The 15,979-nt window shown below is 46.9% G+C and overlaps 1 long non-coding RNA gene across 1 annotated transcript; it reads left to right on the top strand.

Moving 5' to 3' along the window:
* Positions 1-414: 414 nt before the first annotated feature.
* LOC130139413 (uncharacterized) lies at positions 415-1,751 on the top strand. Its single transcript, XR_008817614.1, has 2 exons — positions 415-738; positions 1,515-1,751. It is a non-coding gene; the product is annotated as an uncharacterized LOC130139413 (long non-coding RNA).
* Positions 1,752-15,979: the final 14,228 nt, after the last annotated feature.

The following is a 15,979-nucleotide window of genomic DNA, read 5'->3' as shown; positions in this document are numbered from 1 at the left end:
ATTGAAACGAAACTCCCGTGTTTCGATTGGGTATTCTAGGCGACCTCCGACAAAGGCTAGTGGCGACTCCTCATTGATAAAAACATAAAAATGATTCCGTGTCACATGGGGTATGGACCTTATGGATGAACAAAAGAATGATGCTTCTCGAGCCATGTTTTGGGACGTGCCATTTGGAACGTTTCCACGAACAATTACCTCTAAACCCACTTTCCAGAGGCGGCCTTTGAGGGGTAGGTCGCGACATCCACCATTGATGTGGTCTGTTGGTAATAGGGAAAAAGAAATATAAGTGAGGACAAGTGGCTGAAAATGGGGTGTTAGAGGGCCAGCAAACAGAAGAGAACCATTGAAGGTTGCTGAATTAATGTAAAAACTCAAAGCAAAATGGAACGAACAAGTTCTAAATTCTCCGTTCCGTCACCGTGCCTCGTTCTACAATTGCTCAATCCCTCCCAAATCCTCCTAGATTGCAACGCGCACTCCCGATCCGTCGTTGGACTTGTCGCTCAAATCGACGATGCCAGTTTCTCAGCCTTGTGCTCGCGGAGCTTGGTTTTGTTGCTCTAAAATCAATTGTTGTGGGGGTGGGTTCTTTCCCTAATCCCTCAGATGTAATTTCGCACCGCCCTTCAAACCCTAGGCGCCACTCGAATTTAGTTCGAGAGTGGCTGAGGAATCCTGGCAGTGAAGGTGCTTCAGGAGTCAGCAACTCAGCCAACCACTCTTCTCATCTAGGTAGTTTGCTCTTGCCAATTTCCGCTCCATTCTAACTTTTGTAATGCCATATTATTTGTTTGGTTATGGGTTTTGTGGGGGATTTGTTTAGTTCCGCGAATTTGTGCTTTATGGAGAAGATGGGGACATTTTTTGTTTTGTGCTCTGGATTCTTGTCGGAGCGTGGCCGTCATGGGCATTTTTTTTCCTTCTTTGGAGGTTGGCATTGTGATGAGAGTAGTTTTTGGCTCACAGTTAGATTGTTTAAGCAGAAGAAGTGAAACATCATCGCGCTCACAGGACTCGGTGGGAGTGGCAAGACATTTTTCTTTTATTGTTTCTTCATGCCCTTGCTATGAAGTGTTTATATGCCTTTTGGTTTGAATAATTAGGTTTTTGGTTTGAAACTGCAACTTGAATTTGCTGGGAGATGGCTAGTAATTGGATTGTGATTTGTAGTGATTTAGTTTGTGTGGCTTTATGTTGAGGACTATGATTCTGGATTATTGTTGCTTCAATTGGTTTGTTTTCCCACTTAAGTTCAGTTTGTGAATATATCAATTCATGAAGATGATGCGAGTGCGAAGCCGGGCTTCTTCCCCTGTTCTTGTGCTTTCTTTTTTACCTTCCTTTCTTGGGGAGATGGGGAGATTGTATGTAGAAAATTACCATGGATAGAAGATTATGCTGTGTTCAACTTTTAGACCCTTTGCTTTACTTTCATGCTAATTTGGATCTTGGGTCTAGCCGGTGTCAGTCTAGCCTCCATACTTATTTTCTTTTTTCTGCTCTTCAAGGTTAGAAATAAACATGAAGTTGAGCTCAAATGACGGAGGGGGTGTGCTTAATAATGATGTTTGAATAGCAAAAGATGCATGAATGGCTTCTAATGTGAAGGTCCCACTCCATGTTTGAGGAGTCACCGGCATTTCACTTCTCGTCCCTTGGTTTCTTTCCTTGTTTCTTTCGAGAGTTCACGTGAGCCTAAAGCTATTGGTCCTTTGACCTACATTTCATGATCATACTTTTCTTTCCCTCTGGTTGAGTGCTCTTGATATTCTATTCACAAGTGATGAAGGCCGAACCTCTCTTGACGGATGATGGCTTGGTTTCACGTGAGCCTCCCATTTTTATTTATTTCATTTTCTTTTTTGGGGGAAGTTTAGTACTTTCATGTGAATGTTGTTCTAGGGTTGATTATGTCTACCTGTGTAACAGCCCGAATTTCGATGTAATTTCCGGGATCAATGAAACTGATATTATTTCGCATTTCATTTTAGTAAGTCTCACCCAGAGCTGATCACTCTCGGGATACTAACCAATAGGGTATGGCTAACTAGTAGATGGTACGTGGACCGGGGACCCTATCGCGAAAGGGATACCGATCACGAGAGACGCTGAGGAAATATTTTGGGCCAACGTGAGCCGATCTTAGGAAAGGTAACGGATTTGGTTTGGCCAAGGCCAACGATGTACGATTGGGACGTAGGTGATTCTGCAAGACCAAAAGTGCACGTGGTCAACCAGTCCGGAACTTGAACCTAATGATTGTGACCTCTGGAACTAATGATAATTTCTCATTCTCTCAATGATCGAGACCGTCACGATACGAATAGCCTTAGGTCGATACGCGTAACCTCTAAACAGCCACCCGTTAGTGAGAGACTCTGAAATTGAAAGTTTAGCGGGTTTTGTTCACGGAATTGGGCCTGGATTTCGGTATCGATTTTCAAAGGCTTAAGAGACTATTTTTGGGAATCTGACGTCATATTACGCTGGCCACTCACATGTGGAGTTAGTACGAGTAAAAATTGGAATTTCGGTCCGGGGGTGAAAAATTACGATTTTGCCCCCGGGATGCCAGCGTCGCTTTTCGAGGCCAAATGAGGTTATTTTTCGTGGCCGATGCCATTTTTGGGTGGCCACGCTTACCAGGAGTCATTTTGGACAAAAACTGGAATTTCGACAAAAATTGGAAAAATAATATTATTTTATTCCCGAAACTTTGACGTGGATTTTCGAGGGCTTGCGCGATGAATTTCGCGATTCCGACGCCATATTATGTTGGCCACGCATATATGGAACGCGTATGTGCGAAAATTGGAATTTCGGTTCGGGACCGGAAAAATGACGGTTTTGCCCCTAGGCCATTTTTGGTTCCGAATTTTGGGAAAATTTTAAGGAAATTAATTAAATTTGGACTTATCTTAATTATGGCAATAAAGGACCTAAGTGCCCATGAATTATTGGATAAGATCTAATGTGAACCATTGGATGAGGGGTAAAATGGTCACATTGGCTTGATTTTTGACACTTGGCACCCCTAGTCTAGATGTTTGACCAAGATAAACTCTCTCTCTCTCCTCTCACCCTCATTCCGCCGAACAGCTCCCTCTCCTCCGTAGCTCACTCCCCCTCTTCTTTTTCTCTCTTGATTTTGCCTTGCCGGAGCTTGCCGTTGGCTACCGGAGCACGCCGCCGACCGCCGTGCCTCGCCGTCGACCCCCTTGTCCCCCCGCCACGCCTCGGCCTCGGTTCCGTCCATTTCTCTCTCCCCTTTCCCCCTCTTTTTCCCTCTTTTTCTCTCTTTTTCTCAATTTACGTTACGTGAACAATGCATCGCGAGCTTCGCGGAGCTCCGATCGCTGTTCCGTCGGCACACTCTACTGCTCAAAGCATGTCCATACGTCGCCGTTCGGCCCGGTCCGTACAAGTGACCGCACGATTCGCTCGTCGCCCGTACGGTCACTGTTCATCCATACCGTACGGCGTTCGCCGTGACCGCGCGCCTCGCCGGCCACCGTTTCCCGCCGTCCGTACAGGCGTGTCCGTACTGATAGTAATGTATTCCACACTCACGCCGTCCGTACAAAGGTGGGTACTGTTCACCGTGCGTCCGTACATCATATGCCGCCGTCCGCCGGGAATTCCGCCGCCGGTTTCACTGTTCATCAGTGATCGGCCGCCATTCCCCGTCGTCGTGACCCTTGTTTTGGTGAGTAAAATTCCTAAACCCGGATTAGGACTGATGTTGCGTTTTTCTGGACTGGTTTAGGTGTTATCGGTGCATTTTGGACTGGCTTAGATAATAGCAGTGTGTAATTGAGACTGGGTTGAGAATTGATTGGTAGAAATTATTATCGGAAAAATTTAGTGGATTAATGAGAATCGTTGGGGAGAATAATAGGGGTTAATGACCAATTTAGGAGTTCATCGGTGAAATTGCCGAGTATGCCCGGGTTGTCTGAATTATATTGGTGCTCGTGGTTCATTGCATTGCATAACATGGACACGCATTGCGTATGCCAAGAGTGAGGCATGTGATGAAAATTGTGCGAGAATGCGTGTCTGCCATGAGCATGTGATCACCTAAAATACCCCAAGCGTTATACGCGGGTTCGAGATAATAATGAGCCGTGTGATCACCTAAGGACCTTCGGGTCGATACCGTCCTCATGCACTTTGAAGCGGACGATGCCCGGTACGTGCCGGAAGGCGACCATCCTCATGCACTTTGAAGCGGCTCGGTTCGCAAGGAGAACAGTGTTGCGCCTCATGCACTTTGAAGCGAGTGCTAGAGACACCGGGCCGAGATCGGATGCCGCGCCTCATGCACTTTGGAAGCGTGCTAGACGCTCCGGCCGTGAAAAATTGATGACTCGAGTCGTAATAATAATTAATTGGGCAAGTGTGCCAGTGTGGGCCAGTGGGCCAAAGAAATGTGCATGACATGTCAATGACATTTGCATGCATAAACATGCATTGAATGGCATGCGAGTGTGTGAGACTCGGTGTATGAGCATGTGATTGGCGTACGTGTGATAATGTGTGCCACGTATGTCCCGTGATTATTACATATTGAACTATCTGACCCTGCAGGTCAGAGAATTGTATGATTATGGTTGTGTTATGATTTTAAATGTTTGTTTCCAGTCAGGAGATTGCATGCTAGCCTAGCCTAGGTTTAGGGGTTGAACTCACTGAGATTCGTCTCACGGTTGTGTAAACCGAAACATTTCAGACCCCCAGCCGTAGGATGCCGAGGAAAGCGCCTCTTTTTGGTATACCGCAATTCATCCAGCGGTCATCTAGTGTGCACCCTTGTGGGGACGGACCTACAGCCATGGTCGAGGAAGCTGAGGAGCCGAAGTGTTTTTCATTGACCCCTTTTGACCGAGTGGTCGCTGACCGTGTGTTTCCTCTGCTGTTGTCTAAATGAATTATGTAAAAAGTTTTCTTTGGTACTACTAGTATACATACTTTCAGAGGTGTTGTTTGCTGGTTGTGCTACCTTGGCCTCATGTATTTTATTGTCAGGGTGTATATATATATTTATATACGTGCTTCCGCTTGTGCATGATCTCTGTTTGGGGTTTGGGTCGGCGACGCTTCCTGGGACGTCGCACTGCAATCGACCAAGGTAGGGATGTTAGCGCTTCGTAGGGTACGGGGCGTGACATCCCCGTTTGAATTGGTATCAGAGCAAGGTCAGCTCGATTCCTTTGGTCGAGGTTTGGAGTGATAAGGAGCGATGAGACCCTGGGTAGCCAGTAGGGTGACCTCGTGTGCTACATGCATCTCCTGACAGCTTGTGATTGTTTTTGAATTGTGATTGTGTGACCCGTAAGTACAGGTGCGGCAGGACCTGAGGTGAGTATGTGAATCCCTTGGGTGCTGAGTTGGCTAGTTTTTATTAAGCCGCATGCTGACTGCTTGATTGTTGTTTAATACCTGCCTAGGACTTAGGCTGGGATAGATTCGTTTAAGTCTTTAATTCCTTCGTGGAATTATAGCAGGTAGTCGTAGAATCGAGTAGCCAAGATGAGTAGCGAGGGGAGAGGTATAGGAAGAATTCCCAGAAGGGGTGCAGGAAGAGGAATCCGAGGTAGAGGTCGTGCTCGAGTAGGAGCAGTAGACAATCTGGGAGTTAATGTGGGAGCTGCAGTAGACCCCCAAGTTGATGTTAGACCCGTGGAAGATCCACGTATGGAAGGAGTTCTGCGAGTATTAGAAAGGATTGGGAACGTCCTGGATAGGCAGACTCAAGGGCGAGATAATGTAGCCGGGCCGCGCGTAGATGAGAATCAAGCTAACGCCGGACAGTGCTCACCAAATGGGTTAGGCGAGATGCCCCGAGCTAGTAGAACAGTTTATGAAATTGAAGCCGCCTAAATTTCATGGTCGCGGTGACCCCGAGGCTGCGCCAAGATGGATTGAGGAACTGGAGAAAACCTTCAAAGTTCTGGGGTGCACCGATGAGGAGAAGGTGACATTGGCGGTTTACCAATTTCAAGAGGGTGCTAATGATTGGTGGAATGCCGTGGAGAATAGAGTGTTTCCAGTAGGAACGGCCTCGACTTGGGCTGCGTTTGTGGAAAATTTCTACGAAAAATATTTCTCGGAGAATGCGCAAGAAAAGAAGTTGATGGAATTTATGCGCTTGCGCCAGGGACAAATGACTGTGGATCAATATGAGGCCGAATTTGCAAGATTAGCTAAGTTTGCCCCAACTATGGTGGAGAACCCGAGAGATAGGGCGCGAAGATTTCGGGATGGACTGAAGCCGGACCTTCGAAGTCTGATTTTGTCTCATGATATCAAGGACTATGGGGAGATGTTCAGACGGGCTCAGATCATGGAACGAGATCAACAGGAAAGGGCAGCCGCTTCAGGATCGCGGTTTGCTCAAAATCGAGATAATCGCCGTTTGGGAAAGAGGCCTATGACTGGAAATAGGCGATTTGTTCCACCAGCCAGACGGAATATCGGAAAACCGAATCCCCAGTTGGGTAGATATGGGGCGTGTTTTAAGTGCGGGAGTATGGGACATCGGATCCGCGATTGCCCACGATGCAACCATCGGGACCGTCCCGTAGTGCCGCCACCACGAGCCGGAAATCAAGCCGGACCTCCCCACCGGCTAATCGTGACGACCGCCACTCAAGGAAGAATTTATGCAATGGCGCGCAAGGAAGGCCGAGAATGCGCCGGGCGTGGTCACAGGTACGATTTCTTTGTGTGATCATGCCGCGTATGCATTGTTTGATCCGGGGGCAACCCATTCGTTCGTTTCAGAGCAATTTATTGAGTTGGTTGGTATGAAACCAGTGCTGCTTGAGCATGTGCTTTGCGTGTCGACACCTGTGAATGATAGGTTGCTAGTTTCTTTTTGATGTCCTAACTGTAAGATAATTATTGGAGGTAAAGAAGAGAGTATCGACTTGGCAGTAATAGCCATGTTCGATTTTGATGTGATTATTGGAATGGACTGGTTAGTCCGACAGAAAGCTGTAGTGGATTGCAGCGATAGGACGATCCAATTTAATCCGGATGGACGCCCTAGTTTTGTATTTCAGGGAAACCGAGGAGGAACCTCGATCCCTTGGATTTCCTCGCTCGAGGTAAGTAAGCTGTTGGACGAAAGGTGTGAAGGATATTTGGTGAATGTTGTGGATCCAACAGTTGTTGAACCTAAGTTGGAAGATATACCCGTAGTAAGCAATTTTCCTGATGTGTTTCCTGAGGAATTGCCGGGTTTACCGTCTGAGCGAGAGGTGGAGTTTGTGATTGAATTGGCGCCAGAATGAGCCGATTTCGAAAGCGCCATATAGGATGTCCTTATCGAATTGAAAGAATTAAAGGTCCGGATACGTGAATTACTGGATAAAGATTTTATTCGCCCTAGTGCGTCCCCATGGGGAGCGCCAGTCCTGTTTGTCAAAAAGAAAGATGGAACTCTGAGATTGTGTATAGATTATCGGCAGTTGAATCAAGTGACAGTGAAGAATAAGTACCCACTGCCGAGAATTGATGACCTGTTTGATCAGTTGCAAGGAGCCTCAGTGTTTTCCAAGATAGATTTGAGGACCGGGTACCATCAGCTAAGGATCAGAAATGAGGACATTCCCAAGACTGCTTTCAGGACTCGGTATGGGCATTATGAATTTACGATTATGCCCTTTGGATTAACGAATGCCCCAGCCGCTTTCATGGATTTGATGAATCGTGTGTTCAAGGAATTCCTGGATCAGTTTGTGATAGTTTTTATTGACGATATACTAGTGTACTCCAAGAGCCTTGAGGAACATGAGATACACTTGACTGAAGTGCTACGGACTTTGAGAGAGCACGCATTATATGCTAAGTTCAGCAAGTGTGAGTTTTGGCTCAACAGAGTAGGATTTCTTGGACATATCGTTTCTGGGGATGGGATTTCTGTGGATCCAGCTAAGATTGAAGCAGTTACCAAGTGGCCTAGACCGACGTCAGTAACGGAGATTCGAAGTTTTCTCGGATTGGCTGGTTATTACAGGCGATTCGTAGAAGGATTTTCGTCAATAACCATGCCAATGACAAGATTGCTTAAGAAGGAGGTGAGGTTTGAGTGGGATGACAAGTGTGAAAGGAGCTTTCAGGAACTGAAACACCGGTTGACAACTGCTCCTGTATTGACCATTCCGTCGGGCCCAGGAGGATTTGAGATTTATAGCGATGCTTCGCTAAGAGGATTGGGTTGTGTGTTGATGCAGCATGGAAAAGTGGTAGCATATGCGTCGCGTCAATTGAGACCACACGAGATGAATTACCCGACGCATGACTTGGAATTAGCTGCTATAGTGTTTGCACTTAAGATTTGGAGGCACTACTTATGTGGGGAGAAGTTCCGGTTTATACGGATCATCAAAGCCTCAAGTACCTATTTTCGCGAAAAGAGTTGAACATGAGGCAATACGATGGATGGAGCTTCTAAAGGATTATGATTACGACATCCCGTATCATCCCGGAAAAGCCAATCGAGTGGCAGATGCCTTGAGTCGAAAGTCTAGTTTAGCGCATCTAATGGTCAAGGAATGGACCTTATTGGAAAGACTCAGGGATTCAGAGTTTAAGCTGGAGATGAGTCACGTATCGAAATTACTAGCCGCCTTAAGGATTGAGCCAGAGATTCAGATCAAGATTAAGGAACTACAGACTACGGACCCAGAAATCCAAAAGATTATGGAGATGGATGCAGCTAAGAGGAAACCGGACTTTCAAGTGTCCGAGGATGGAGTTCTGAAGTTTAGAGGGCGACTCTGTGTACCATATGATGTAAAGCTAAAGGAAGAAATCTTGTCGGAGGCTCATAGGAGCAATTACAGTATCCACCCGGGAAGTACGAAGATGTATCAGAATTTAAGACAACGCTACTGGTGGAATGGAATGAAGGTGGATGTGGCCAGGCACGTAGCTAAGTGTTTGACGTGCCAACAAGTGAAGGCACAACATTGTAAGCCTGGAGGATTATTGAGACCGTTAGAAATCCCAGAGTGGAAATGGGAACATATTACAATGGATTTCGTGTCGGACTCGCCGAGAAGCCGAGAGAGGACATGATTCAATTTGGGTGATAGTGGATAGGCGACTAAATCGGCGCACTTTCGGGCGTGCGAAAGGACTTTGAGTTGGAAAGATATGCAGACTTTGTGATGTGAGGCAGATCGTGAGGCTGCATGGAATACCAGTAACGATCACTTCGGATCGTGATCCGAGATTTACGGCTAACTTTTGGAAAAGTTTGCAAACGGCCTTAGGAACGAAGTTACAGTTCAGTACGGCATACCATCCACAAACAGATGGCCAGTCTGAAAGGACCATTCAAACCCTGGAGGATATGCTGAGAGCTTGTGTGATAGATTTCCAAGGCAAATGGGAGGAACAGTTACACTTGGTGGAGTTTGCCTATAACAATAGCTATCAGCAGAGCATTCAGATGGCACCGTTTGAAGCCTTATATGGTAGGGCGTGCAGGACGCCAGTATGTTGGGATGAAGTGGGTGAACGGAGTATCACGGGTCCAGAATTGATCCAACAAACTGTTGAGGCAGTTGAGGTTATTCGAGACAAACTCAGGACGGCGCAGAGTCGTCAGAAAAGTTATGCCGACAGAAGACGACGACCCTTGGAGTTTCAGGTTGGAGATCACGTGTTCCTTAAGGTGTCGCCTATGAAGGGACTATCTAGATTCGGCAAGAAGGGAAAACTGAGTCCTAGGTATGTCGGGCCATTTGAGATTTTGGAAAGGATTGGAGAGATGGCCTATCGACTTGCCTTGCCGCCCAATTTGTCCCAAGTACACAATGTTTTCCACGTGTCGATGATAAGAAAGTATGAACCAGACCCGACCCATGTCTTGCGGTACGAGGAGATAGAAGTGGACGATAGAGTATCGTACGTGGAAAGACCAGTCAGGATCGAGGATAGAAAAGAACGGGTGCTGAGGAACAAAACGATCCCGATGGTCAAAGTTGTCTGGGAGCACCACGGAACAGAAGGTGCCACGTGGGAAAGCGAAGAAGCGATGAGACGTCAACACCCCCAGTTATTTGAGTAGATAAGGATAGATTGCAAATTTCGAGGACGAAATTTTTGTAAGGGGGGAAGATTGTAACAGCCCGAATTTCGATGTAATTTCCGAGATCAATGAAACTGATATTATTTCGCATTTCATTTTAGTAAGTCTCACCCAGAGCTGATCACTCTCGGGATACTAACCAATAGGGTATGGCTAACTAGTAGATGGTACGTGGACCGGGGACCCTATCGCGAAAGGGATACCGATCACGAGAGACGCTGAGGAAATATTTTGGGCCAACGTGAGCCGATCTTAGGAAAGGTAACGGATTTGGTTTGGCCAAGGCCAACGATGTACGATTGGGACGTAGGTGATTCTCGCAAGACCAAAAGTGCACGTGGTCAACCAAATCCGAACTTGAACCTAATGATTGTGACCTCGGAACTAATGATAATTTCTCATTCTCTCAATGATCGAGACCGTCACGATACGAATAGCCTTAGGTCGATACGCGTAACCTCTAAACATCCACCCGTTAGTGAGAGACTCTGAAATTGAAAGTTTAGCGGGTTTTGTTCACGGAATTGGGCCCGGATTTCGGTATCTATTTTCAAAGGCTTAAGAGACTATTTTTGGGAATCTGACGTCATATTACGCTGGCCACTCACATGTGGAGTTAGTACGAGTAAAAATTGGAATTTCGGTCCGGGGGTGAAAAATTACGATTTTGCCCCCGGGATGCCAGCGTCGCTTTTCGAGGCCAAATGAGGTTATTTTTCGTGGCCGATGCCATTTTTGGGTGGCCACGCTTACCAGGAGTCATTTTGGACAAAAACTGGAATTTCGACAAAAATTAGAAAAATAATATTATTTTATTCCCGAAACTTTGACGTGGATTTTCGAGGGCTTGCGCGATGAATTTCGCGATTCCGACGCCATATTATGTTGGCCACGCATATATGGAACGCGTATGTGCGAAAATTGGAATTTCGGTTCGGGACCGGAAAAATGACGGTTTTGCCCCTAGGCCATTTTTGGTTCCGAATTTTGGGAAAATTTTAAGGAAATTAATTAAATTTGGACTTATCTTAATTATGGCCATAAAGGACCTAAGTGCCCATGAATTATTGGATAAGATCTAATGTGAACCATTGGATGAGGGGTAAAATGGTCACATTGGCTTGATTTTTGACACTTGGCACCCCTAGTCTAGATGTTTGACCAAGATAAACTCTCTCTCTCTCTCCTCTCACCCTCATTCTGGCCAGAACAGCTCCCTCTCCTCCGTAGCTCACTCCCCCTCTTCTTTTTCTCTCTTGATTTTGCCTTGCAGGAGCTTGCCGTTGGCTACGGAGCACGCCGCCGACCGCCGTGCCTCGCCGTCGACCCCCTTGGTCCCCCGCCACAGCTCAGCCTCGGTTCCGTCCATTTCTCTCTCCCTTTCCCCCTCTTTTTCCCTCTTTTTCTCTCTTTTTCTCAATTTCGTTACGTGAACAGTCACCGCGAGCTTCGCCGAGCTCCGATCGCGTCCGTCGACACCCATTGCTTCACATGTCCATACGTCGCCGTTCAGCCCATCCGTACAGTGACCGTACGATTCTTCGTCGCCCCGCACTGATCACTTGTTCATCCATACCGTACGGCCGTCGCCGCCGTGACCGGCGCCTCGCCGGCCACCGTTTCCCGCCGTCCGTACAGCGTGTCCGTACAGGTATCATTCCCGCCGTCCGTACGGGGTGGGGGTACTGTTCACCGTCCGTACACCGCGCCGCCCCGCCGGGAATTCCGCCGCCGGTTTCACTGTTCATCGGTGATCGGCCGCCATTCCCCGTCGTCGTGACCCTTGTTTTGGTGAGTAAAATTCCTAAACCCGGATTAGACCGATGTTGCGTTTTTTCGGACCGGTTTAGGTGTTATCGGTGCATTTTGGTGGCTTAGATAATAGCAGTGTGTAATTGAGACTGGGTTGAGAATTGATTGGTAGAAATTATTATCGGAAAAATTTAGTGGATTAATGAGAATCGTTGGGGAGAATAATAGGGGTTAATGACCAATTTAGGAGTTCATCGGTGAAATTGCCGGGTATGCCCGGGTTGTCTGAATTATATTGGTGCTCGTGGTTCATTGCATTGCATAACATGGACACGCATTGCGTATGCCAAGAGTGAGGCATGTGATGAAAATTGTGCGAGAATGCGTGTCTCGCCATGAGCATGTGATCACCTAAAATACCCCGAAGCGTTATACGGCCGGGTTCGAATAATAATGAGCTGTGTGATCACCTAAGGACCTTCGGGTCGATACCGTCCTCATGCACTTTGAAGCAGGACGATGCCCGGTACGTCCGGAAGGCGACCATCCTCATGCACTTTGAAGCAGGCTCTGGTTCGCAAGGAGAACAGTGTTGCGCCTCATGCACTTTGAAGCAGGCTAGAGACACTGGGCCAGATCGGATGCTGCGCCTCATGCACTTTAAAGCAGGCTAGACGCTCCGGGCCGTGAAAAATTGATGACTCGAGTCGTAATAATAATTAATTGGGCAAGTGTGCCAGTGTGGGCCAGTGGGCCAAAGAAATGTGCATGACATGTCAATGACATTTGCATGCATAAACATGCATTGAATGGCATGCGAGTGTGTGAGACTCGGTGTATAAGCATGTGATTGGTGTACGTGTGATAATGTGTGCCACGTATGTCCCGTGATTATTACATATTGAACTATCTAACCTGCAGGGTCAGAGAATTGTATGATTATGGTTGTGTTATGATTTTAAATGTTTGTTTCAATCGGGAGATTGCATGCTAGCCTAGCCTAGGTTTAGGGGTTGAACTCACCGAGATTCGTCTCACGGTTGTGTAAACCGAAACATTTCAGACCCCCAGCCGTAGGATGCCGAGGAAAACGCCTCTTTTTGGTATACCGCAATTCATCCAGCGGTCATCTAGTGTGCACCCTTGTGGGGACGGACCTGCAGCCATGGTCGAGGAAGCTGAGGAGCCGAAGTGTTTTTCATTGACCCCTTTTGACTGAGTGGCTGCTGACTGTGTGTTTCCTCTGCTGTTGTCTAAATGAATTATGTAAAAAGTTTTCTTTGGTACTACTAGTATACATACTTTCAGAGGTGTTGTTTGCTGGTTGTGCTACCTTGGCCTCATGTATTTTATTGTCAGGGTGTATATATATATTTATATACGTGCTTCCGCTTGTGCATGATCTCTGTTTGGGGTTTGGGTCGGCGACGCTTCCTGGGACGTCGCACTGCAATCGACCAAGGTAGGGATGTTAGCGCTTCGTAGGGTACGGGGCGTGACAACCTGCATCCAAAATGATGCATTAATACGTCTAGCCAATGGTTTGAAGTTCATTTTTGTGACATTCCGAAATTTCCACCAATTGGAATTTATTGAATAATTGAGTTTTATGAGATGTGCTCGCGGTAAATTCTCGTCCGGAACTGATCATTCCTGGGGATGCTAACCATTAGGGAAAGGCTATTAGGGGGAATTAAATTCGCGCGGCTAAAGGAAATTCGATCGTGAATGGATTTCGACCATTAAATCGCGTAAGTGATAGTTTGAGCCACTGTTGGCCGATCCAAGGATAGTTAGGGGTCAGTTCGCCACTGTCCTAGTAGTAAATCGCGGGTGATTCCGTTGGACCACGAAACGACTTGACGAATGATTTCGAAATTATACCGAACGATCGTACCCCTCGGATCAAGTGATTGATCTTCGCGATTTTTATGACAACCGAGATCGTCACGCACCGAACGGACTTGCACGTGACTCGATTCAGTATCAGTCATGAGTCGATTCTGCGAATTTCCCCAGCAAGCCGCCCGTTAGCTCGAGAAATGCTCGAGTTGCGTTTAATAGAATTTAATTATTGAAATTTTACCCAGATTGGATACCGGAAAATTAGGAAGTCACGACGGAACGCCAGGACGACGTTGCACGTGACACGTGTGAATTTTTGGTGCGCTCAAATCCTTTGGAAAAATTTGATTTGGGCAAGAAACGGAAAATTGGACCATTTTACCCTTGGGAATCACAAAAGGGTTAGTTTTGAGGGCAAGGGGTATTTTGGTCATTTTGTGGTTTGGTCCAAGTACACTATTTAAGTCAAAATTGGTCTTCCTTCCCCATTCTGTCTCTCCCCTTTTTGCCGTGAAGAACACCCCTTCCCCTTTTATTTTTTTCTCCTTGGCCGTGAGTTCTTCCTTGGCCATTCTCTCCACCGCCGGCGCCGCCGTTCGCCGCCACCACACCGGACCACCCTCAAGCCACCGTCCACGCCGCCGTACGCCACCATCACCCCCTCCCGCCGTCCCTCTCTCTCTCTCTTGGCCGTGAGGCCCTTGGCCACGCTCAAGCCACGCCATCGCCGTCCAAGCCGATCGCCGCCACCCGGAAGTTGTACGTTGTCGCCGTCGTCCCCGATTAAGTGCCGCCGCTTTTCGTTCTAGCCGAGAAAGCCTAGAACGCGGTAAGTCGTCCTCTAATCCCGATTTAGGAAATTGGGTATCGCCGGATAATTGAATTTTTGGGGTTGAAATCGGAGTTGTTTGGGTGAGGAACGTTGGGGTTTTAGGTTGGGAATGTGTGGCGGGCCTTGAGGATTAGTTTGGGAATTTTTGGGGAACAATTTGAGGTGAAATTGAAACTGTGAATCACTGTTCATATGCTGCGAATCACTGTTCACGAGCTGTGATGCTCGGTTCGGGACGCAAGTTGGATTTTTAGAACCGGTATTTAATGGCGAGGAAGTCCCATGAAGGACCGGAATCAATTTGGCGTCGTTTGGTGGGAGAAAAATAGAAATTTATGTGTTTTACGTGTGTTTTAATTATAATTGAGTTGTGGTGGTAGAATTGTGTGTGCATCTGTGCAATGGGCTGGTGTAAATATGTTTGATTCGTGCACGTTTGGGTTCAATTGAAATGATTGTTCAATTGACCATGTGATATGCTGAGTTAGCCAACGCGGGTAAGTCGCGCCTAAACCTAATTTAGGACTTCGGGTATCGACGGGTAAATTTGGACGAAATCAGTATGAAATTAGGTGCGGAATTACATGGATAGGGGGTGAAAATTTTATGGCGGGCCTTAGGAATTAATTCGGGTAATATTTATTGGAAATTCAGAAAATTAGGGGCTGCGAATTACTGTTCATATGCCTTGAATTACTGTTTTTCTGGCTGTGGATTACTGTTCACCGAGCTGTGATGGTCCGATTGGGACGCAAGTTGAATTTTTGGAACCTAGATATTATGGCGAGAAAGTCCCGTGAAGGATCGGAATTAATCCGACGCCGTTTGGTTGGAGAAAAATGGGAATTATCGTATTGGATGCATATTTAAATTATTAGTAAATTGTAGTAATTAAGTTGAGTATGCTGTGGCGTGCTGTTGGGTACGAGAATGATACCGTTGAGTCCGGCTCGGAGTTTTATGTAAGTGTCGGGAAGAGTCGGTGGTGTGATTTTGTGGTTTGAGTGTAGAAATTACTGTTCACGAGCTGTGGGAGTACTGTGCACTGTGCTGTGGTGAGTCGTTTGATGCGTGTTCGGTACCGTTAGGTCCGTCTTGGAATTTTATGAAAATCCCGTGAAGGGCTGAAAATGATTTGAAAACATTTGAACAAAGAAAAATGTTGTTTTATGCGAAAATGTGCTTTTGTGTGAAAATGGTGATGTGGTGAAGTGTGGGGTGCAAGTGTGCACGGAATTTGAGGCAATGGCATGAGAAAGTGAATGTGGGATCGGACCGAGGCGTGTGATGCTCGGGGCGCGATCGAGGGGCCTGAGGCGTGAACGAGTACGCGGGCCGGAAGTGGTGAGTGGTCGCAATGTACCTGAGGCGTGTACGTTTACGCGGGTCACTGGCGAAGAATGAGAAAGAGGAAATGAGAATGGACGAAATAATGGGAT

Source organism: Syzygium oleosum, unplaced genomic scaffold, assembly GCF_021117445.2.
Source record: "Syzygium oleosum isolate NSW1041296 unplaced genomic scaffold, Sole_v2.1 Sole_v2.12, whole genome shotgun sequence".
Taxonomy (NCBI): Eukaryota; Viridiplantae; Streptophyta; class Magnoliopsida; order Myrtales; family Myrtaceae; genus Syzygium; species Syzygium oleosum.
Note: the sequence above shows the minus strand (reverse complement) of the source record. Positions and strands in the feature narration are given on the sequence as shown.